At 37.8% G+C, this 23,183-nt stretch overlaps 1 long non-coding RNA gene across 1 annotated transcript; it reads right to left on the reverse strand.

Annotated features, from left to right (window-relative positions):
* Window positions 1-1,710: 1,710 nt before the first annotated feature.
* LOC102553200 (uncharacterized) lies at window positions 1,711-6,591 on the reverse strand. The gene is made up of 4 exons (XR_354485.5): window positions 6,154-6,591; window positions 5,817-5,870; window positions 3,762-3,828; window positions 1,711-2,367 (listed from the first exon to the last, which is right to left on the reverse strand). It is a non-coding gene; the product is annotated as an uncharacterized LOC102553200 (long non-coding RNA).
* Window positions 6,592-23,183: the final 16,592 nt, after the last annotated feature.

Here is a 23,183-nt window from a genome sequence, read left to right on the forward strand (position 1 = left end):
GTATGTATGTATGTTTGTGTGTGTACGTGCACATGAGCACACACCTGTATATGTGTGTATGTGCATGCCAGTGCAGGTTCCTTCAAACATCAGAAGAGTTGGATTATCTGGAGATGACCTTACAGCAGGTTGAGGCATACTCATTATAGACCCAATCCTTTGCAAAGTCAGTATGCTAACCACCGAATTATTTCTTAAATTACATTTATTTATCTATGTGTATGGGTATGTTCATGTAATAGAGTATGCATGTGGAAGTCAAAGGAAAGTTGTAGAGTCAGTTCTCTCCCTCAACCTTGTGGGTCCTCAGGAATTTAAACTCAATCACCAGGCTTGATGGTAGGCACCTTACCTGGCTAAACCATCCCACTGGCTCTCCATTCCTTATTAATCAATGAATATAAAAGATTTCAAAAGAACAATTATGGGTCATTACCTTATTTATCTTCTTTGCCCAGCTGTTGGAGTGATTTGATATAATTACTAAACATTCCGATTCTGCTTTTTATGATGCAATAACTCTGAAGTCCCTGACAATAGCTTTTTTCCCACCGGTACATGACAATATTCCATTAGGAGGTGAAATCTAATTTATTCTTTTCAAGCTGGTCTTTGAAGTACTTTTTTTCCTGGAAATTTCTGCATTTGTTCTCTTCAGAGCAGGCTCTATCCAGATATCAGATTTTATAAAAGATGAATCTATTGGGATAGGAAGCTTTTATATAAATCATAAACTCCTCGCCAAAGGGTGACAGCAAGGCCCTGCTAGACAACAGCAGGATGCTGTCTTGGGCATAACCATCATGAGGGAAGCCTCAATGAATGCCATCACCTGAATGACTGCATGCAAATCATTGATCAATAAACATGAGATATTTTAAAGCCTTCAGTTTCATAATTGTAGTTTTTCAGTTTTGCAATAGATTCGAGGACCAGATTAAAGATTCCTATACAACAAGTGTAACTGTTTCAGAATACTTTCAAATGCATATGTGCACAAACCCCTTCCTTTTACTCTGATGGGAAGTTGTGTTCTCCTAGAACTACAATTTTGCACCTCCTTTCAAGAAGGTGCACATTTAGTAAACATGCATAGAACAAATATGTGATGAAAAAATAAACTAGATGATGCTGGGTAGCTGGACAACTGTGAAAATATCATTTGATGTAATTTTGCTATTGATTTCTTAAGGCAACAGAACTTACCTTTTATAATTGTAGCAGAGATAATTGTTATTTGACCTTCATGTATCTCTTTTTAACTCATTGCTCCAGTCATAGTGTAGTTAAGTGAATAACAATAGGCCCTTTTTTATCCAGCTGAATAGAAGTAGATTCTAAGGGCAATTTACTGAATTATTTCATGTTCGTAGTTTCAATGTTATTTTCTGCATTGTTGGAAATGGATTGTATTATAGTTTTGATCTTATTTATTACTCAAGATTTATTTTCCTGGATTAGTATTGTTGAGTACATTTTATTTATGTTTTCTAAGTCTCTATTATGGACATGTCAGGTATAGAATAATTTAAATTTGGGAGATAATTAAGACTTGTATATGTGTGAGATAATTCAACTTGGTACATGGAAAGAATTTATTTTCATTTGTGAGTTTCGAAGAACTACTGATTATCATACACTCTTAGAATAATATATTTTATTAAGTATTTGAGTATTCCATATAAAATATTTTAATCATATTTAGCCATAGTCTTTTTTATTCTGAATTTATCTCTAAGTTAATTCAAATGGAATTGTCAGAAACAATTCAGCAACTATTACTTTACATTTGTTATGCTATCCTTTTACTGATAGTTAAACATAGTTAAATATGATAGTCTCTCTCTTTCTCTAACTCTATTTAGTTTTCAATGTCTCCCCTTTATATATCTCTGTCTCTCATTTTCCCTCTCCTTTTCTGTGTCCAGACAGGGAGAGAGTAGCTAAGGACTTACAGGAAAACAAACCAGCTCTTTCTCACTTGCTCTTTCTTTTCTCCATCACCTTCTCCTCTTCTTTCTCCCTCAGCCCCCTTCTCTCCCTCATTTTTCCTTCCTCTTTTCTTTCTGCCTTTTCCTGTCCCTCCTAATCTCCACCCCTTTAACTCCCCTCTATTCCTCCCTCCCCTTCCCTTCCTTTCCTTTTCCTTTTTCTTTCCTTTCCCTTCTCTTCCCTTCATTGTTCTCGTCATAGTTGTCGACTTCGTTGTTGTCATCATCTCCTCTTCTTTCTACTACTTCTTTTATTGCATTGATAAACTCTTGAGAATAGTATAAAGTGATTTCATAGTCCAGGAGGTCACTAATCTGTTATCCTTCTTCCTTGCTTCTCAAGGTGTGCCTTATAGTCGCTTTGTACAAACGAGACCTATGATAAGTAGTTTTAAAACACAGAAGTTAAATTAGGGTATGATAGAGAACAAATCTAAAAGACACATCTCCATATCTAAGAGCACAGTCACCATTGATATGCTTCTGGGAGGAAAGTGGGTAGTTTCTCCTTATGTACAGCAATTTTGTTATAAAGAAACACAAGTAATCTAGCTATCACTATACAAGTTAACAAACAAGGAAGACCATTACTAGGATTTTAGAAACTTGAAAATTAATAATTGAGAAAATATCTTTGGTACAATTTTAAAATATTTTCTCACTTGTTTTATGTACAGGAAGTAATTTAGAACAGTGAGTATTTTTAGTTTTGATATAATTAGCTTAACTATTTATTAGTGACCAAATGTATAGATATTCTCCATTGTCAACAACAAAATGCGATTACTCCAAGTGACAGCAATTTTGGTATTGTTTCATTCTTTCTTCCTACCTTTTTTATTTCCTTCTTTCTTCTTTAAACAAATTTTAAATTTAAATTTATTCTATCATCCTCTTTCCCTCCCCAAAGTCCTTTCAGATTCTCTCTCCCCTCCTCCACACATACAACTTTATGTTCTTGCTCCAAAAACAAAAACAAAAAACAAAACAAAACAAACAAACAAACAAAAAAAAATTACTTCCCTCCCCCAACAGCTATAACAACAAATCAAAATCAGTTTTCAATTCTGGGTATATTTCAGGAAGACATCCTGATCCAATAGAACAAAATGTCTATGAATCTGTGTTAAGACAGCTTTTTTCTTGTACATATAAATTTCTGTGCCATAGAGTATACCTATTATATCAGCCCTCCCTGCTTTCATAGTTCTCTTTGCCTTCTGTTTGTTTCTAATAGTGAATCTAGCAAAGAAAAACATCAGCATCCCAGAAAACCATGTGTTTATTGTACAGATTCACCAACACCTCAGTGTCTTTCATGTGACCAAGACAACTTAAACCTATCCTGTGCACCTAGCTTGCCCCTCTCCTGTGCAGTCCTGGTGTCTCGCTTTCCTCAGTGCGGTATGGAATGCATTGATCTGTTTTGCTCAGTCTGTTATTTGATAAGATCCATTTTGTCCAAGTGTAATCTCTTTTTCACACTCTTGATAAACAAGACTATATTGCAATAATGGATTTTATGTTCATCCTTGTTAATTAATTGGACATTTAAAGAGGCTTTCTGATGTTAGGAGAAAAAAGTATTTTAGCTTTCTTTCAAATTCTAAAAAGAAAAATTAGAAAATTTACTGTTTACCTGTATTACATGTCTACAGGTCATTTTGATAGTGTCTTATTTTTATTTATATTTCTACAGGATCATCTTAGTAATAAAAAATTAAAACAGGCAAAAGAGGCAGCAAGAGCTGGGCAATGAACAATACTTACCATCTCTGCAGTGGAATGGAGTTTAGATCTCAGCTCTGACATAATTCAGCTCTAGTTATTCTGGCATCTGGAGACAGCACCCCACACACACACACATGCACACATACACAATAGAAACAAACACATATAAAAACAAAATAAATCTTAAAATATTAAAAATAACGAATATTAGGCATATAGGATACTAATCAATATTCTTGGGATGATACAAATGGATGTAATGAAGAAAGGTATAGAGTCTCTGAGATTCAAGAATTCTGTATCTTCCTAATCTGGACTGTTATAATATGGATTCGGGGTTTAGATTGTAAATATCCCTGAAAGGCTCAGATTCAAAAGGCTTTATCACCAGCTTGTGACAATATTAGAATATTGTATCTTCTAGTGAAAGAAAGACTGAGCTTTGTTTACATATCCTTCATGAAAAAAGTGTTGGTTTCATAGATTCAGGGACTTAACTACCCAAAGCAATAGAGTCACCTGCCTATGGATTGATTGAAAGCTCTGAAATTGTGACCCAAGTCACCACACAAAATCCAAAACAAAACCTTTTCTCATTTTAGAATAAATCAATATCTCAAATATTTGGAGAGATGAATAGCACAATGAATATTTTCAGGTTGTCGTACATGCATAATATACCTCTGTAGACTTTCATACTTTCGAGTACTTGAAGTTTTGATATTTGTACATCAAACAAGTAGAGAACAGTTAAGACTTCATTATACTGTAAACAATGTGTTCTAAAGGGTCTAGTGTTTTAATTTCAGACAAATTTAGTGGATACTTCAGTGTTACTCAAATTCTTCTTAGAAGACAAGCTCAAGCTCTCTTCTGAAATACCATTAATTTTTCTATTCTATAATTGTCTATTCTATTTTATAATTGTCTATAATTTTATCATTGAAACAATGGCACCAAAACACTTCAGATTTTACCATGCACGTATGCATGTGTGTTTGTATATGTATGTATTATATCATGTATGCATGTATGAATGTATGTATGCTTATCTGCATGCATATATGCATGTAGATTATGGAAAAATAATTGTATACTTACAAGGCCTGTATGGATTACTGTATGATTAGTTTCATTGAGACAATTTCATGAGAAAATAACTGCAATGAGTAGATTTTTTTAAACATTTGTCATTGCTTTTTAAAAGTTTCATATAGTCTTTTTCTCTACAAATGCTTCTATTTACTCCTTACTTCCTCTCAAATTTATGACCTTTCTTTATTTCTTATTGGAAAACACACACACACACACACACACACACACAGACACACACACACACACACACCCCACACATACACACACCACACACATACATATGAACACATACATTCACAGATACAACCTTATGTGTTTAGGGCCGACCTCTTGGGATTGCCCAACCTACCATCAGTCTGGTCTCTGGAGAATAATGATTTTCTATTAAAAGTCATTCACTGTTTGTATTACTCTCATCTAGGGGTAGAGTCTTATGCCACTTATCCCATCTACATTAGCATGTCTGTAGATATTGTCCTTGTTAGGTCTCCTTTACTAACTCTTGTTTCTTAGACTTCATGAGGACACATAGAAGAGTAATTGTTCCTTATGTAGCTCTCAGAAGTAACTAATGTTTCTTCTATGTAAGTGGATAATTACACTGCTTTGATTTACCCACTATTTGTAAACTAAACACTCAATATGTATATATATGTATATATATATATATATATATGGATTTCTTACAATAACACTTTAGAGAATGAGGTTGTACGTTGGACATATTTACATGCATGTCACTGACCAGTGTTGAAACCTAATGTTGATAAGCTATTTCCCTCTTCAGTCTGATAACATGCCCATATGCTAGCCCTTCTTGCTAATAAACTACTTTTCAGTATCTTTTGATAACCCACAAAGTAGTTTCAATAACAAATTTTTGTGCATTACAATAAACGTCTGTGTGAATTATAATCTGGCCTTTTATATTACATTGGCACTAAAGCACGCACTTTTATCTCTACATTTTAATATTTCTGAAATCAACATGCATCTTACAGTCACTGATGTTTTTAATTGTTGTCAAATAGGACAATTTTCCAGTCAGAATATCTGAAAATCAAACACAAACAAGCTTCAAATCAGTTTGTATTGCATGTAACATAGCAGTTATTTTCAAGTTTTTGTCAGATTAATAGTTATTCATGGTTTATATATGAAATAGATAACCATGTCACCATGTCACACACTAGAATTGGTTTTGTATTTGTATTGTCAGGAAAGATATATATATATATATATATATATATATATATATATATATATATATATATATATATATTTATATATCCCTCCTGCCATGAATGAGAATTGGTTGTTCATAACTCATCCTTACCCCAACTTAGTTGCTCCCATCACTGACTCCGAGGTTTTCATCTTTTGTATTTTAGCTTCTGCACTGTTAAGGTTGAATGTGTCTACATCCTGTGCCAAAACCATCATGAAGTCATTAAATCCTCTATTTCCCTTAAATCCTTTGCCATCCCCTAAGACCAACAGGAGACATTATTCACAATGATGACAGTGGTGTAAATATTCCTTGAAGGTTATAGTGGAATGATAATACTATTATATTTGTGGTGCCGGTAATATTTTATGCTTTTCAATGGAAAATAGTAAAAATCAATGAATGTTTCTTAAATGGTATCATATTTAGTCCAAATAATGCCAAACAAAACTTTGTGTTTGAGGTGTTGAAGTTATTTCATTTTAAGTAAAAGTATTGCTAATTCTGTTTGCCGTTCTTCATTCTCCTTTGGAGAAATCTGCCTTATTGCCAGCATCACTGGTATTATGACGCTTCACCTACGTTCTTACCTGTTCATTCTGCAAGGCCATCTGGCTTTTCCTCAGGTAATGTTCCAACGGGGGATCATTTTCTCTCTTTGACGTGGTCTCTGAAAGCACTCTGTTTTCTCTTAAGAATTGTGGTCATCGGTCTCATTCAAGATTGCTTTAAGGAACACCCATTCAGAGCCTGCCCCACATGTGGCCCATACATATACAGCCATCCAATTAGACAAGATGGATGAAGCAAAGAAGTGCAGACCGACAGGAGCCGGATGTAGATCGCTCCTGAGAGACACAGCCAGAATACAGCAAATTCAGAGGCGAATGCCAGCAGCAAACCACTGAACTGAGACCGGGACCCCCGTTGAAGGAATCAGAGAAAGAACTGGAAGAGCTTGAAGGGGCTCGAGACCCCATATGTACAACAATGCCAAGCAACCAGAGCTTCCAGGGACTAAGCCACTACCTAAAGACTATACATGGACTGACCCTGGACTCTGACCTCATAGGTAGCAATGACTAGCCTAGTAAGAGCACCAGTGGAAGGGGGAAGCCCTGGGTCCTGCTAAGACTGAACCCCCAGTGAACTAGATTGTTGGGGGGAGGGCGACAAGGGGGGGAGGATGGGGAGGGGAACACCCATAAAGAAGGGGAGGGGAAGGGGTTAGGTGGATGTTTGCCCGGAAACCGGGAAAGGGAATAACATTCGAAATGTATATAAGAAATACTCAAGTTAATAAAAAATAAATAAATAAATAAATAAATAAATAAATAAATAAAAAACAAAAAAGATTGCTTTAAATTTGCATCTTATGCTTGTAATTAGTTTTATTCATCATTAGTCACTCAGATTTTTTAAAGGAAGCTTATCTATTCAATCATTTCCCCCTCTTACTTTTTCTAGTTTCTAGTTTTCAAGTTTTTCTCTTTTTTTATTGAATTCAATATTCACTTAGTCTCCTGCAATATTTCGGCTTCTTCTTCTTATGTCCTGTATTATATTACTTAGTTATGATCATTTTTATATTATTATCATAGATCTTCAGGTAATTTCCCAAGGGAAGTCTTGTTGAAAGTTTCATTTTCTGATGTCTTCATGTTTGGCCAAATTGCATTCACTGTTAATCGATGGTGAGTTTACCCAACTCAAAGAATGTTCCCAGAAATCTTTCCAGGTGCTTTTCATTGCGTCCCGGAAAATGGTACTGCTTCTGAGAAGTGTGGTGCCAGTATCGTACAATTTTCTAGGCAACTTTTTCTTTTTGGGGATTTAAAGCATTAAATTTATTCTCAGGTTTAGAAATGTTCACCTTGACATTTTTATGGGAATCAATTTTCATTTTACTTACCAGTTACTACTGAGTATTTTAAGTGAGAAAACCTTCCTTCAGCTGCATATTATTCTCTCTACTGTATTTAAAATCTTAGTATGGCCTTTTCCTGTGTTCTTTCTGGAACCTGGAATACCTATTCCCAGGCTCAATAATTTTCATTCATTCTGTTTAAGTTTATTCCATGTATTTCAGATTTGCATTATGGGAGACTTTTCTTCTTCTTGATAATTGAACATTTCCTGTGAACATTATTTTGTGAAAGAAATTGAGTTATTTTGTTTAGTGTATATTAACTGCTCATTCTTTTAAAGAATTTTGTATTTTAAGTTAATTATTCAAATCAATATTTATGTGTTTCTACTGAGGTCTGTCATAATTCTCTTGTTTGAAAATATATTTTATTATGAACACAGTCATTAAATCATGCTGTTATGAGGTAGATTGAGACAGTAGAGTAGCAAGCATATTGGCATATCCATCATTTCATTGAGTTGTCCTTTTGTTCTCATTAATAGTTTTTTTTATTGTACAGGTCATAAGTAGCTAAATATAACTTACTTAGCAGAAGTCCCTTAGTAGAATATCCTTAACTATAGCTCCCATATTATGTCCTGGAAGTCTTTAGATACTTATTAAAATTTCATGTTATTTTGGCCCAATATTCCTGTTCTTTGTCCTCCATCACCCAACATCCTAGGTAAATAGCACTTCATTCTCTATTCTGTGCATTTTCTTTTTATTTAGAACCTACCTATCAGTCATTCCTCCATCTTTTCTGTGTCCAGCTTATTTGAGTTGTCACAATGTCTGCAAGCTTATCCATGATAAAAACAAATGTCTTGATCTCATTTTAAGGGCTTAGTAATATTTTACTAAGTCCACATGATACATTTTTCTTATAAATTGTACTCTAGGTAGAAATTTATGCTATTTCCATAATAAGACAGTTATGCACACCGCTGAAATGAACACAGAGGCACAGACTCCTTCCCAGGTGGTGACTTAATGTTCCTTATATAAACCCAGGAGATGGATTTCTGAGTCTTATGGTACAACTATTTTTGATTTCTTTCAAAACATCATTCCATTTTTCATAATAGGTATAGCAGTTTATATTTCCACCAACAATGTATAAATATAGGTTTTCATTGCCCTCAAATTAACATCTGACATCCCTTTTCTCTTTGATAGAACTGTTCTAGGAGGAGTGCTGCTATGGCTCACTTGTTTTGTTTTATGCTTACTTAATTGTTAGTGATTTAGAGTCTTTTCAGATACTTGCTAAGCATTATATGCCCTCTTTTGAGAAATATTAAAGATCCTTGCCAATTTCTTCCATTCTTTTTTTAAACTTAATCATTGCATTTATTCACATTTCAAATGTTATTGCCCTTCCACGAACTGCCTTCCCTTTGCCTTTGCCTCTAAGAGGGTGTTTACCCTCCTCTTTGCCTCTAAGAGGGTGCTCACTCACTGACTTCTGCCTTCCTCCTCTAGCACTCCCCTTCTCTGGGGCATCATGACTCTATAGGATCAAGTGCTTCTCCTCCCACTGATGTCAGATAAGGCAGTTCTCTGCTACATATGCTGCTGGAGGCATGGATCCCCCCATGTATACTCTTTGGTTCATGGTTTAGTCCCTAGGAGCTCTGAGGGGTCTGGCTAATTAATATTGTTGTTCTTCCTATGGAGTTGCAATTGAATTCAGCTCCTCCATCTCTTCCCCTAACTTTTCTATTGGGCTTAGTCCAATAGTTAGCCGTGAGTATCTGCAGCTTTCTTAGTCAGATGCTGGCAGAGCCTTTCAGAGGACAGCCCTACCAGGAAAGAGCCTCTTAGAATCATCAATAGTGTCGTCATTTGGTGTCTGGGGATGGAATAAATCAAATGGTGGGACGGCCTTTGGATGGCCTTTCCTTCAGTCTCTGCTTCATTTTTGTCCCTGTATTTCTTTTAGGTAGGGACAATTCTGGGTTAAAAAATTTTAGATGTGTGGGTAGTCCCATCAGTCCACTAGGGGCCATGTCTATCTACTGGAGGTGGTCTTTTCAGGTTCTATCTCATTGCTGTTGGATATTTTGGCTAATGTTATCCCCATTAGGTCCTGGGAGCCTCTCACATCCCCTGGCATCTGGGACTTTCTAGCGATTCATCAAATTTGTTTTTCTGTTAGTGAGTGGTAGTCTTTTTTATTGGATATTTTCTTTATTTACATTTCAAATGTTATCCCATTTCTGTTTTCCTCCCTGGAAACCCCCTATCCCACTCTTCTCCCTGCTTATTATGGTGCTCCCCCTCCCTCCTCCCTGCTCTGGTATCCTTCCCCTACACTGTGGCATAAAGCTTTCACAGGACCAAGGGCCTTTCCTTCCATTGATTCCAGACAAAGGCCATCCTCTGCTACATATGCGGCTGGAGCCATATGGGGTTGCTCCACGTGTACTCTTTGGTTGGCGGTTTAGTCCCTAGGAGCTCTGCAGAATCTGGTTGGTTAGTATTGTTGTTCTTCCTATGGGGTTGCAAAACCCTTCATCTACTTCAGTCCTTTCTCTAATTCCTTCATTGGGGACCCTATTCTCAGTCTAATGGTTGGCTGTGAGCATCAACCTCTGTATTTGTCTGGTTCTGCCGTAGCCTCTCAGCAGACAGCTATATCATACTCCTGTCAGCAAGCACTTCTTGGAATCTGCATTAGTGTCTGGGTTTGGTGACTGTATGTGGGATGGATTTCCAGGTCTGGCAGTCTCTGGATGGCCTTTAGTTCAGTGTCTGCTCCATAATCTGTCTCCATATTTCCTCCTGTGAGTATTTTTTTCCTCCTTCTAAGAAGGACTGAAGCATCCACACTTTGATCTTCCCTCTTCTTGAGCTTCACGTGGTCTGTGAATTGTATCTTGGGTATTCTTTGCTTTTCAGCTAATATCCCCTTATCAGTGAGCGCATACCATTTTTGTTCTTTTGTGATTGGGTTACCTCACTCAGGATGATATTCTCTAGTTCAATCCATTTCTCTAAGCATTTCATGAAGTCATTGTTTTTAATAGCTGAGTAGTACTCCACTGTATAAATGTACAGCATTTTATGTATCCATTCCTCTGTTGAAGGACATTTGGGTTGTTTCCAGTTTCTAGCTATTGTAAATAATGCTGGTATGAACACAGTGGAGCATGTGTCCTTGTTATATGTTGGATCATCTTTTGGGCATGTGCCCAGGAGTGGTATAGCTGGGTCCTTAGGGAGTACTATGTCCAATTTTCTGAGGCACCTCCAGACTGATTTCTAGAGTTCTTCTGTGAGGGATTGGGACAAACACCCATCTTAAAGTTCTTAACCCAGAAATGTTCCTGTCCAAATAAAGAACAGTGCCAAAAAAATGGAACAGAGACTAAAGGACAGGCCAACTAGGGATTGTCCCACCTGGGGATCCATCCTGTCTGCAGACACCAAACCTAACACTGTTGTGTTGGTCAAAAGGCACTTGCTAACTGGAAGAAAGTATGGTGGTTCCTGAGGAGGTCCTGCCATCAAGTGACCAATGCAGATGTGAATGCTTGGAGCCAACTATCAGACTGAGCCCAGTGAACTTGGTGGTGAGGCTGGCTGAAGGACTGGAGGAGTGGAGGGGTATTGTAACTCCTTTGGAAGAACATCATAGCCTGGTCTAACCACCCAGTTCTCCCAGAGTCTAGACCAACAACCAAGGAGTGTACCTGGAGTGGGTCATGGCTCCAGATACATATGTAGCAGAGGAAGGTCTTGTATGATAGCAATGGGAGCAAAGGCCCTTAGTCCCAGGGAGGTTTGATGCCCAGCATAGTGGGATGTTCAAGCATGGGGCAGGAGAGTGTGGATGGATGGGGGAGCACTCTTGTACAGACCAAGGGGAGGGAGTAGGGCATTTGTGAGATGGGGGTTTGGTGATGGGGTAACCAGGAAATGGAATGTTGTTTGACATGTAAATGAATGGAATGATTAAAAAAGAAAAAGATATATTTAAATTAATTTTACCTGACTGATATTCCGTGAACAGATTAGAATAAACAGAAGATTGAAAAATCAGTGAATTAAAGATGGCATTGTGAAACACTGTAGTTTAAAGTTGAGTCTGAAAAGATTAGAAGAAAATTGTTAATTCTACTGCATGGGAGGACAGATGAACAGTACAATCAATGCCAATGTTAAGGTCCTATGGGATGGAGTGGTAAATACAAGTTACAATATGAAACAAAGATTTCGAAATAGTAAGGCCAAAACTCATATTACGTCAATGCATGAAGATCTTTAATTTGGAACAGAGATATACAGGTGCTAGTCAAATGGATTTTGCAGATGAAGATAAGAAAATGTAAAGTAAAACTTCTTTCTTCCATACTATAAATATAAGGAATCATTGTACTAAGTATAGAAAGGTAAGTGAAGGATGATTTTCAAGATTTCATCTATTTGAACTTAGATTAGTTATAAATGCAGAATAAGCCTTTTTGGTATTTTGGACAAATATATAAAATCCAACATATGGATCTGTAGAGATCTCAGTATTGTAATATGCATTATGTCACATCATTACATCCTATTGAATAAATATTCCCTTTCTTTGCACAAGAAAGATAGCATTATCACTTAGTTTTTAAGAACAATGTGGTAATATTGTCACAGGTATGAAATTTCCTCCAATTATGAATTATTCTTGGGGCCATATTTCGAATACTGTGACTACTAACTCAAATGAATGGGTCAATACCATGTTCCTCTATAGGTTTTAAAATGTTGTATTGACAAATTTGAATCGATTAAAGATTGCCACAAGCTATGTGTTACTATCTTACTCTCACTAAAACCTCATTGGCATTTGGTAGTATCATGATTTGGTTAGCTACTAGAATATGTGCTTTTTTATTGACTTTACATCAGTTCACTGACCCCTCTGGGGTTACCTCTCCCATAATCCTTCCCCCAGTTCCCTCTTCCCTTCTCCTCTGAGTGGCTGCCCCTCCCCCTGAGTATTGTCCTATGCTGGCACATCAAGTCTCTGTGGATCTAGGTACATCTTTTCCCACTGATGCCAGATAAGGCAGCCCAGTTAGAAGAACATATACCAAAGACAATCAACAACCTTTGGACCGCCCCTACTCAAATTGTTTGGGACCCACATGAATACCAAGTTGTACAGCTGCTACATATGTGTGGGGAGGCCTCGGTCCAGCCTATGTATGCTTTTTGGTTGGTGCTTCTGTCCCTGAGAGGACAAGGGTTCAGGTTACTTGACTCTCTTGGTCTTTCTGTGGAGTTTGTATCCACTTTAGGTTCTGTAATCCTTCCCCCTAATCTTCTATAAGAGTCCACAAGCTGTACCCCACTGTTTATCTGTGGGTATCTGAATCTCTCTGAGCCAGCTGCTGAGTGGAGCCTCTCAGAGGATGGCCATTCTAGACTCCTGTCTGCAAACAGCAGAGTATCATTAGTAGTGTCAGGGATTGGTGCTTGTCCATGGGGTAGGTCTCAAGTTGGGCTGGTTATTGGTTGGCCAATCTTTCAGTCTCTGCTCCATATCTTTTCCCTACATTTCTTGTGGACAGGATAAATTTGGGGTCAAAATTTTTGTGGGTGAGTTGATGTCCATATCGCTACACTGGTGTTCCAGCCTGGCTACAGGAGGTTGCCTCTCAGGTTCCTTATTCCCAGTGGTGTGAGTTACAGCTAAGGTGATCCCCATTGGTTCTTTGGCACCTCCCTCATCCAAGGTCTCTGTCATCCCCTGGAGATGCCCACAACCTCCCCAACTCATCAGTTTCCAGTCCCTCTCCCACCGAATTCCCCCCACCAAATGCCTCTTATGACTATTTTATTCTCCATTCTAAGTGAGATTCAAATGCTCTATCTTGTGCCTTCTTTCTTGTTTGGCTTCTTTGGGTCTGTGGAGTGTAGCATAGGTGTCCTGTATTTTATGGCTAATATCCACTTATCAGTAAGTACATACCAGGCATGTCATTTTGGGACTGGGTTACCTAACTCAGAATGATATTTTTAAGATCCATCCATTTGCTTTCAAAATTCAAGATGCTTTTGTTTTTAATAGCTGAGTTCCATTATGTAGGTGTACATTTTCTTTATTTGTTCTTCAGTTCAGGGACATCTAGGTTGTTTCCAGTTTCTGGATATTATGAATAAAGCTACACTGAACATATTTTAGCCAGTGTCCTTTTAGGATGATAGAATGTTCGTTGGGTATATGCTCAGGAGTAGTATAGCTGGGTCTTGATGTAGAAACATTACCATTTTTTTCTGCCAAATTGATTTTCAAAGTGGTTGTACAAGTTTGCACTCTTACCGTGAATGGCAATACATTCCTCTTGCTCCACATCCTCGCCTGCATGTACTCTCACTTGAGTTTTTGATTTTCACCATTCTGATGGGTGTCAAATGCCATCTCAGAGTTGTTTTGATTTGCATTTTGATGGTGACTAAGGACTCTAAGCATTTGTTTAAGTGCTTCTCAACCATTCAAGATTCCTCTATTGAGAATTCTCTGTTTTGCTCTGTGCCCCATTTTCTTCTTCTTTTTTTTTTAGGGTTTCCTCTTTACTTTTTTTTATTATTATTAACTTGAGTATTTCTTATATACATTTCGAGTGTTAATCCCTTTCCCGGTATCCGGGCAAACATCCCCCTCTCCCTCCCCTTCCTTATGGGTGTTCCCCTCCCAACCCTCCCCCCATTGCCGCCCTCCCCCCACCAGTCTAGTTCACTGGGGGTTCAGTCTTAGCAGGACCCAGGGCTTCCCCTTCCACTGGTGCTCTTACTAGGATATTCATTGCTACCTATGAGGTCTGAGTCCAGGGTCAGTCCATGTATAGTCTTTAGGTAGTGGCTTAGTCCCTGGAAGCTCTGGTTGCTTAGCATTGTTGTACATATGGGGTCTCGAGCCCCTTCAAGCTCTTCCAGTTCTTTCTCTGATTCCTTCAGCGGGGTCCTATTCTCAGTTCAGTGGTTTGCTGCTGGCATTCGCCTCTGTATTTGCTGTATTCTGGCTGTGTCTCTCAGGAGAGATCTACATCCAGCTCCTGTCGGTCTGCACTTCTTTGCTTCATCCATCTTGTCTAATTGGGTGGCTGTATATGTATGGGCCACATGTGGGGCAGGCTCTGAATGGGTGTTCCTTCAGTTTCTGTTTTAATCTTTGCCTCTCTCTTCCCTGCCAAGGGTATTCTTGTTCCCCTTTTAAAGAAGGAGTGAAGCATTCACATTTTGATCATCCGTCTTGAGTTTCATTTTTTCTAGGCATCTAGGGTAATTCAAGCATTTGGGCTAATAGTCACTTATCAATGAGTGCATACCATGTATGTCTTTCTGTGATTGGGTTAGCTCACTCAGGATGATGTTTTCCAGTTCCAACCATTTGCCTACGAATTTCATAAAGTCGTTGTTTTTGATAGCTGAGTAATATTCCATTGTGTAGATGTTAGATTGTTGGCATCCACCTTCTTGTGTTCTTTATAAATTTTAGATGTTAGCCGGCTGTCAGGTGTAGGTCTGGTGAATATTCTTTCCTAATCTATAGGCTTCGACTTTGCCTTACTGACAGTGTTTGTTGCATTTTCGAAGCTTTTCTGTTTCATGAGGTCCCGTTTATCAATTGTTAAATCTTAGAGCCTGAGCCATCTGTGTTCTGTTCATGAAACTGCCTTCTGCACTAATGCATTCAAGGCTATTTCCCACTTCCTCTTCTATTAGATTTCGTGCATCAAGTTTTATGTTGAGATCCTTGGTCCACTTGGACTTGAGTTTTGTGCAGAATGATATATATGAATCTATTTCCATTTTTCTACATGTAGGCATCCAGTTAGATCAGCATCATTTGTTGAGGATGCTTTCTTTTTTCCATTGTGTGGTTTTGGCTTGTTTATCAAATGTAAATATCCATAGGTGTGTGGGTTTATTTCTGGGTCTTTGATTCATTTCTATTGATCGACATGCCTGTCTCTATACCAATAAAACACAGTTTTTAATATTATTTCTCTGTAGTACAGCTTGAAATCAGAGATAGCGATTCCTCCTGAAGTTTTTTTTTTTTTTTTTTTAATTCAGAACTGTTTTGGCTATCCAGGGTTTTTATGTTTTCCATGTGATGTTGAGAATTTCTCTTTCAAGGTCTATAAAAATTGAGTTGGAATTTTGACAGGAATTGCGTTGAATCTGTGAATTGCTTTTGGTAAGATGACCATTTTCATTATGTTAATCCTACCTATCCATGGGCATAGGTGATATTTCTACCTTCTGATATTTTCTTTGATTTCTTTCTTCAGGGACTTGAATTTCTTGTCATACAGGGATTTCATTTGCTTGATTAGTGATATTAAGATATTTTATGTTATTTTTAGATATTTTAAAGGGTGTTGCTTCCTCCATTTCTTTCTTGGCCTTTTTATCATTTCTATAAAGGAGGGCCTATTGGTTTCCTTGAGGTAATTTTGTATCTAGCAACTTTGCTGAAGGTGTTTATTAGTTCTAGGCATTCTCTGGTAGAATTTTTGGAGTAGTTTATGCATATTATTGTTTCAACTGCAAATAGTGATACTTAACTTCTTTCTTTCCAATGTGTATCCCCTTGATCTGCTTTAGTTATCTTATTGCTCTGGATAGAACTTTACATACTATATTGAATAAATAACAAATAACCAATGGGAAGAAGAAGGAGCATAATCACCATGATGGGGAGTTTAGACTTAAGAGCTGCAGAAGAGAAAATATCCAGCCATGTAAGAGTCAGGGAATGGCTCCCAACTAGTCCTGGGATTGCAGAGATAAAATATAGATTTAGCAATTATTAACTCAGTTATATCAGAGGGGAGTGTATTACTATTCTTTAAGGCTTTAATCATTTCCTCTTTAAATACTTCCATCATCTTTATAAGATTGAATTTAAGGTCATTTGTCTCGCCCCTGATTTTAGTGGAATTTTGTTAAGTTTCTCTCCATTTAGTTTGATGATGACTATTGGCTTGCTGTATATTGCTTCGTTTATGTTTAGGTATGTACCTTGTATCCATGACTTTTTCTTTTAGCTTTTTAATGTTGATTTACATTGATAGATTTTCATATACTGAACCATCCCTGCATCTCTGGGATGAAGTCTACTTGGTCATGGTAGATGATGTTTTTGATATGTTCTTAGACTGACTTGTGAGGATTTCATTGAGTGTTTTTGTGGTTGTTCATAAAAGAAATTGGTCTGACGTTCTCTCTTTTTTTTTTTGTTAAGTCTTTGTGTGGTTTAGGTATCAGGGTGATTGTAGCCTCATAGAATGAGTTTTGCAATGTTTCTTGGAATAGTTTGAGGGGTATTGGTATTAGCTCTTCTTTGAAAGTTATTTTCAGTGTCTGTTGCTTTGTTTTCTTTTTTTCATTTCTGATTTAGTTTATTTGGATAATGTTTCTGTCTCTTGGTTATTTTGACTAGGTGTTTGTCTATTTTGTTGATTTTCTCAAAATACAATCTCTTGGTTTTGTTGATTCTTTGTATTGTTTTCTTTATTTCTAAATGGATGATTTCACTCCTGATCGTGATTATTTCCTGCCTTCAATCCTCTTTTGTATGCTTGGGTTTTTTTTTTTTTTGGTTTATTTTTTGTTTGGTTTTTTTTTGTATTGTTTTTCATGTTTTGTTTTATTTTTTCCTTTTCTTTTTCCAGAGCTTTCGGGTATACTTTTAAGTTGCCAGTATGAGAACTTTCTAAAGAGTGCTTTCATTTTGTCCCATAAACTAGGGGACGTTGTGCCTTCATTTTCCTTGAATTCTAGAAAGTCTTTTTTTCTTCATTTCTTCCCTGATCTAGATCATTGAGTAGAGAGTTGTTTAATTTCCATGAGTATGTAAACTTTTCAGTGTTTCTGTTGTTGAAGTACAGCTATAATTCAAAGTATTATATTGAATTTCTTGTATAGGTTGAGGCTTTCTTTGTGACTGACAACATAGTAAATTTTTGAGAAAGATCCATGACGTTCTAAGGATTTTATTTATTTATTTAATTGCTCATTTATTTATTATTTTTGTTTGGGTGAAATATTTTGTAGATGTCTGTCAGGTCAATTTGATAATGCTTGTTAGTTTCCTTATTTTGCTGTTTGGTTTTTGTCTAGATGACCTGCCAAATGGTGAGAATGGGGTGTTGAAGTTTCCCACTATTAATGTGTCTGGCTCGATGTATAATTCAAGCTTTAGCAATGTTGGTGACATTCTGTTTGCGGAATAGATGTTCAGAATTGAGATATCATGTTGGTAGTTTTTTTTTTTTTGATGAATATAAAGTGTACTTCCCTGTGTCCTTTGATGAATTTTTGTTGAGAGTCTATTTTATTAGATATTAGAATGGCTATTCTAGCTTGATTCTTGGGTCCCTTTTTTCCCCATGCCTTTACTCTGAGGTAATGTCTACCTTCAGTGCTGACTTGTGTTTCTTGTATGCACCAGAATGATGGATCCTGTTTTTGCATCCATTCTGTTAGTCTGTATTTTTTTTTAATTAGGAAATTGAGTCAATTGATACTGAAAGATATTAAAGACCAGTGATTCTCAATTCCTTTCATTTTGATGTTGGTGTTATTTGTGGGCCTGCTTGTGTGTGCTTCCCTTGTTTTGGCTGGAATGGAATTACTTATTCCCTTGTGTTCTTGGATATAGTTAGCCCCCTTGGGTTGGAGTTTTCCTTCAAGTATATTATATAGGGCTGGATTTGTAGACAGATATTGTTGGAATTAAGATTTGTCTTGAAATATCTCATTTGGCCCATCTATAGTGATTGAGAGTTTTGCTGGATATGGTAACCTAGGTTGGTATTTGATGGGTTATTTTAGAGGTTGAAAGATATCTGAGACAGACAGATAGACCAATGGAATAGAATTGAAGACCCAGAAATGAACCCACACACCTATGGTCACTTGATTTTTGACAAAGGAGCCAAAACCATCAAATGGAAAAAAGATAGCATTTTCAGCAAATGGTGCTGGTTCAACTGGAGGTCAACATGTAGAAGAATGCAGATCGATCCATGCTTATCACCCTGTACAAAGCTTAAGTCCAAGTGGATCAAGGACCTCCACATCAAACCAGACACACTCAAACTAATAGAAGAAAAACTAGGGAAGCATCTGGAACACATGGGCACTGGAAAAAATTTCCTATACAAAACACCAATGGCTTACGCTCTAAGATCAAGAATTGACAAATGGGATCTCATAAAACTGCAAAGCTTCTGTAAGGCAAAGGACACTGTGGTTAGGACAAAACGGCAACCAACAGATTGGGAAAAGATCTTTACCAATCCTACAACAGATAGAGGCCTTATATCCAAAATATACAAAGAACTCAAGAAGTTAGACCGCAGGGAAACAAATAACCTTATTAAAAAATGGGGTTCAGAGCTAAACAAAGAATTCACAGCTGAGGAATGCCGAATGGCTGAGAAACACCTAAAGAAATGTTCAACATCTTTAGTCATAAGGGAAATGCAAATCAAAACAACCCTGAGATTTCACCTCACACCAGTGAGAATGGCTAAGACCAAAAACTCAGGGGACAACAGATGCTGGCGAGGATGTGGAGGAAGAGGAACACTCCTCCATTGTTGGTGGGATTGCAAACTGGTACAACCATTCTGGAAATCAGTCTGGAGAATCCTCAGAAAATTGGACATTGAACTGCCTGAGGATCCAGCTATAACTCTCTTGGGCATATACCCAAAAGATGCCCCAACATATAAAAAAGACACGTGCTCCACTATGTTCATAGCAGCCTTATTTATAATAGCCAGAAGCTGGAAAGAACCCAGATGCCCTTCAACAGAGGAATGGATACAGAAAATGTGGTACATCTACACAATGGAATATTACTCAGCTATCAAAAACAACGACTTTATGAAATTCGTAGGCAAATGGTTGGAACTGGAAAACATCATCCTGAGTGAGCTAACCCAATCACAGAAAGACATACATGGTATGCACTCATTGATAAGTGGCTATTAGCCCAAATGATTGAATTACCCTAGATGCCTAGAGCAAATGAAACTCAAGACGGATGATCAAAATGTGAATGCTTCACTCCTTCTTTAAACGGGGAACAAGAATACCCTTGGCAGGGAAGAGAGAGGCAAAGATTAAAACAGAGACTGAAGGAACACCCATTCAGAGCCTGCCCCACATGTGGCCCATACATATATAGCCACCCAATTAGACAAGATGGATGAAGCAAAGAAGTGCAGACCGACAGGAGCCGGATGTAGATCGCTCCTAAGAGACACAGCCAGAATACAGCAAATACAGAGGCGAATGCCAGCAGCAAACCACTGAACTGAGAATAGGACCCCCGTTGAAGGAATCAGAGAAAGAACTGGAAGAGCTTGAAGGGGCTCGAGACTCCATATGTACAACAATGCCAAGCAACCAGAGCTTCCAGGGACTAAGCCCCTACCCAAAGACTATACATGGACTGACCCTGGACTCTGACCTCATAGGTAGCAATGCATATCCTAGTAAGAGCACCAGTGGAAGGGGAAGCCCTGGGTCCTGCTAAGACTGAACCCCCAGTGAACTAGACTGGTGGGGGAGGGCGGCAATGGGGGGAGGGTTGGGAGGGGAACACCCATAAGGAAGGGGAGGGGGGAGTGGGATGTTTGCCCGGATACCGGGAAAGGGAATAACACTTGAAATGTATATAAGAAATACTCAAGTTAATAAAAAAATATAGAAATAAACAAAAAAAAGATATCTGTCCAGGATCTTCTGATTTTTAGTGTTTCTCTTGATAAGTTGGGTGGAATTCTGATAGGTGTGCCTTTGTATGTTACCTGGCCTTTTTTAGTTACTGTGAATATTGTTTCTTTGTTCTGTCGAATTTGTATATTTTTGTGTCAGATTTTCTTTTCTATTCCAGTCTAATTGAGTGCTCTATATGCTTATTGTATATTTATAGGCATCTCTTTATTTAGGATAGGAAAGTTTTGTTCTACGATTTTATTGAGCATATTTTTCTGGCACTAGGAGGTCGGATTCTCTACTTCCTCTTATTATTATTATTCTTAGGTTAGATCTTTTCAGTTCTTCAGATTTCCTGGATGATTTATGTCAGGAATATTTTATTTTTAACATTTTCAATGTATCAGTTTCTTCTATTGTATCTTTTTTTTTTTGCAATGTCATATTTGGTTTTCAGTTTTTTTTATCTTTATTAAATTGGGTATTTCTTATTTACATTTTGACTGCTATTCCCTTTCCTGGTTTCCAATCCAATATCCTACTAACCCCTCCTCTTCCCCTTCTCTATGGGTGTTCCCCTCCCCATCCTCCCCCTCATTACCGCCCTCCCCCCAACAATCACTTTCACTGGGGGTTCAGTCTTGGCAGGACCAAGGGCTTCCCCTTCCACTGGTGCTCTTACTAGGATATTCATTGCTACCTCTGAGGTTGGAGCCCAGGGTCAGTCCATGTATAGTCTTTAGGTAGTGGCTTAGTCCCTGGAAGCTCTGGTTGGTTGGCATTGTTGTTCATATGGGGTCTCAAGCCCCTTTAAGCTCTTCCAGTCCTTTCTCTGATTCCTTCAATGGGGGTCCCGTTCTAAGCTCAGTGGTTTGCTGCTGACATTCGCCTCTGTATTTGCTGTATTCTGGCTGTGTCTCTCAGGAGAGAGCTACATCCGGTTCCTGTTAGCCTGCACTTCTTTGCTTCATCTATCTTATCTAGTTTGGTGGCTGTGTATGTGGGGCACATACACACATGTGGGGCAATCTCTGAATGGGTGTTCCTTCTGCCTCTGTTCTAAATTTTGCCTCCCTATTCCCTCCAAGGGTATTCTTGTTCCCCTTTTAAAGGAGTGAAGCATTCACATTTTGGGCATCCTTCTTGAGTTTCATGTGTTCTGTACATCTAGGGTAAATCAAGCATTTGGGCCAATATCCACTTCTCAATGTGTGCATACCATGTGTGTTTTTCTGGGATTGGGTTACCTTACTCAGGATGATATTCTCCAGTTCCATTCATTTGCCTATGAATTTCATAAAGTCATTGTTTTTGATAGCTGAATAATATTCCATTTTGTAGATGTACCACATTTTCTGTATCCATTTCTCTGTTGAAGGGCATTTGGGTTCATTCCAGCTTCTGGCTATTATAAATAAGGCTGCTATGAACATAGTGGAGCATGTGGCTTTGTTATATGTTAAGGCATCTTTTGGGTATATGCTCAAGAGAGGTGTAGCTGGATACTGAAGTAGTTCAATGTTCAATTTTCTGAGGAAACTCCAGACTGATTTCCAGAATGGTTATACCAGTCTGCAATCCCACCAACAATGGAGGAGTGTTCCTCTTTCTCCACATCCTTGCCAGCATTTGTTCTCACCTGAGTTTTTGACCTTAGCCATTCTCACTGGTGAGAGGTGAAATCTCAGGGTTGTTTTGATTTGCATTTCCCTTATGACTAAAGATGTTGAACATTTCTTTAGGTGTTTCTCAGCCATTCGGCATTCCTCAGCTGTGAATTCTTTGTTTAGCTCTGAACCTCTTTAATAGGGTTATTTGTCTCCCTGCGGTCTAACTTCTTGAGTTTTTGTATATTTTGGAGATAAGCCCTCTATCTAGAGTTGGTAAAGATCTTTTCCCAATCTGTTGGTTGCCATTTTGTCCTAACAACAGTGTCCTTTACCTTACAGAAGCTTTGCAATTTTATGAGATCCCATTTGTCAATTCTTGATCTTAGAGCATAAGCCATTGGTGTTTTGCTTAGGAAATTTTCTCCAGTGCCCATGTGTTCGAGATTTTTCCCCACATTTCTTCTATTAATTTGAGTGTATCTGGTTTGATGTGGAGGTCCTTGATCCACTTGGACTTAAGCTTTGTACAGGGTGATAAGTATGGATTGGTCTGCATTCTTCTATATGCTGACCTCCAGTTGAACCAGCACCATTTGCTTAAAATGTTATCTTTGTTCCATTGGATGGTTTTAGCTCCTTTGTCAAAAATCAAGTGACCATAGGTGTGTGGGTTCATTTCTGGGTCTTCAATTCTATTCCATTGGTCTATCTGTCTGTCTCTGTACCAATACCATGCAGTTTTATCACTATTGCTCTGTAATACTGTTTGAGTTCAGGGATAGGGATTCCACCCGGAAGTCCTTTTATTGTTGAGGATAGTTTTAGCTTTCCGGGGTTTTTTTGTTATTCCAGGTGAATTTGCAAATTGTTCTGTCTAACTCTCT

This window comes from Rattus norvegicus, chromosome 6 (genome assembly GCF_036323735.1).
Source record: "Rattus norvegicus strain BN/NHsdMcwi chromosome 6, GRCr8, whole genome shotgun sequence".
Lineage (NCBI taxonomy): Eukaryota > Metazoa > Chordata > Mammalia > Rodentia > Muridae > Rattus > Rattus norvegicus.